Source organism: Octopus bimaculoides, chromosome 1 (genome assembly GCF_001194135.2).
Source record: "Octopus bimaculoides isolate UCB-OBI-ISO-001 chromosome 1, ASM119413v2, whole genome shotgun sequence".
NCBI lineage: Eukaryota > Metazoa > Mollusca > Cephalopoda > Octopoda > Octopodidae > Octopus > Octopus bimaculoides.
Window position 1 is genome coordinate 90603421 of NC_068981.1, and position 2812 is coordinate 90606232.

Genomic DNA, 2812 nt, shown 5'->3' on the forward strand with positions numbered 1-2812 from the left:
GAACATTTGTAAGTTAACATCTTGATGGAGAAACATGAATATAAGGGACTTTGAGTGAGTATTTGGATGCTGATGATTTGTGATGGCTGACTCGACATTCAACCTGTTTTGGCCACAGTATGTTTTGGCACTGGAGGCAAACACTCATATGCATACACATACAGAAATATACATAGGTAGATAGAGAAAGCGAGAGAAAGGGTAGGGGTACATTACACATACATACAAACATAACTAGAATCTCACACACATAAACAGAGAGAGAAGGAGAGGGAGAGAGAAGAGGAGAGGGAGAGAGAAGAGGAGAGGGAGAGAGAAGAGGAGAGGGAGAGAGAAGAGGAGAGGGAGAGAGAAGAGGAGAGGGAGAGAGAAGAGGAGAGGGAGAGAGGAAAATGAAAGAAAGATTAAAATGTCTAACATGAAATAAGTCAGCATGAAATCAGGGATACCAAATTGGTGGCACTAAAATGGTTGCATCAAAATATTTTGTACCTGATTTATTGGACATGAAGGAATGGGAATAGTAGCTAGTATTAAGCTTATGGGGATTGAAGGGAATGATATGAGTGATGATGGAATCAGTAGAGACAGATGTGTTGGGGAGTAGTCAAGGTGGAGGTGTTGTGTTGCTAACAAGATCTGAGAAGCAGAGACTGTTGCAGTATTTGTGAATAGGCCATGCAGAAGACAGTGAAGTCCTTTACTGGAGATTTAAATGTGTTAGAGAGTGTGAGGTCAAGTGAGGTGAGGAGAGCAAGATCAGAAGACAGAGTGGTTGATACAATAATAGGTTTAGGTTAGAGCTGTTGTATGGTCAGAAAGTCGAGCGAGTTCAGATGGGCAGAGATTGTACTGACAATAGAAGAGAAAGAAAGAGTTGTGGAAGGGGTAAGATGCAGTTTGACAGTGGACAAATAATTGGTTGGAAAGTATTGGTGCAGGTGAGTTGCTTAACCCCCCAACTCAACCGTAACTGAGTAGACAAACCTATGATAAAAGACAGTCCAGATATGAAGAAGCTTGCTTCCCAGTCACATGGTTCTGAGTTCAGTCCCACTTTGTGGCTCCTTAGGCAAATGTCTTCTTCTATAGCCCCGAGTTGACCAAAGTTTTGTGAGTGGATTTGGTAAACAAAAACTGAAAGAAGCCTGATGTGTATATATATATATATATATATATATATATATATATATATACATACACACACACACACACACACACACACACACACACATATATATATAATGATTGACTTCCTGGCTTCCAAAACTTGAATGGAACCAAACGGTCAACACGGAACTCTATGTCCAACAGATGGAACGATTCAACATGGCTATTCAAGAGAAAAGACCTAATCAGCAGCATGGCATTCATCTGCTGTATGACAAGACCCGCCCTCATATTGCCAAAGAAGCCATTCATAAACATGGCTGGGAAGTGCTGCCACACCTGCCGTACTCTCCTGATTTGGCACCAATGGATTTCCACCTCTTTTGATCTCTTTCAAATGCTATACGCGGAGTTTTGTTTTATACTGATGCAGAATTGAGACCTTGGTTGGATCAATTTTTCGAGTCGAAATCAGGTGATTTCTACCAACAAGGTATTGGAAAACCTTGTTGAACGTTGGAAAGAAGTTATAAACAACAAGGGTGAATACTTTATTGATTAATTAGTTGTTATTTTTTATTAAACCTTTTAAAAAATTTTTAAAAAAACAAAAAAAAACGGCGGGAACTTAGTTGCCAACCCAATATAATGATTTCTTAAACATTGAATAACTGTGAGGGTCCACTCAAGTAAAAGAGGAATGAAAGAGGTCCATAGACAAAAATATGGCTGAGAACTGCTGATATAAAGGCTCCACTGTGTACTGTGCAGGTTAGTGAGTACAGATTTTAGTAAAGAGATCATCATTAAATTGCAGTTGAAAATGTGTGTGTGTGTGTGTGTGTGTGAGTGAGTGTGTGTGTGTGCGTGTGAGAGTATGTGTGTGTGTGTGTTGTGTATGTGGTGTGAAGTTAGTGTACAGATTTAGCTGCTATTTCTTGAAGGTCTTGCAACCATGTAGAGGTTCCATTGCGTATAGTACAAGTTAGTGAGTTCAGGTTTACTAATTAGATCAGCTCTAAGTTGCAGTTTAAAATATGTGTGCATGTGTGTGTGTGTGTGTGTGTGTGTGTGTGTGTGTATGTGTGTGTGTGGAGTGATGTAATGTAAGGGTACCGTTCCAACAGTGTGGTTACTGAAAATAAACAAGTGCATGAACTCACTTTGACCTCTTAACTGTAAATGTTAATTCTATATTAAAACCACAACAGTGGTTGATACTTAGTCTGTAATTTATTTTTATGGTAATAACAGCTTCATGTTAAAAATGGTTATTTAAAGGGTCAAGGCAATATTGAGTTAAACTTGACTGTCTCTTTCTTCCTTTTCTTTGCTTTTGGTTTGAGGCTTCTAACACACACACACGCACATGCACACATGCACACACATGTATGTATATATGTATGTATGTATATGTGCGTGTGTGTATGTATATCTTTTTAACTCCTTTACTCTTTTATTTGTTTTAGTCATTTGACTGTGGCCATGCTAGAGCACCGCCCTTTAGTCAAGCAAATCGACCCCAGGACTTATTCTTTGAAAGCCTAGTACTTATTCTATCAGTGTCTTTTGCCGAACCTCTATGTTACGGGGACGTAAACACACCAACATCAGATGTCAAGTGATGTTAGGGGGACAAACACAGACATACAAACATATACACATACATGCATACATACATACATACATACATACATACATA

General features: G+C 38.9%; 1 protein-coding gene across 1 annotated transcript in view; it reads right to left on the reverse strand.

The window, feature by feature from the left end:
* LOC106880906 (iron-sulfur protein NUBPL) overlaps nucleotides 1-2812 on the reverse strand; it is a 48279-nt gene that overhangs the window by 41998 nt on the left and 3469 nt on the right. The window lies entirely within an intron of this gene.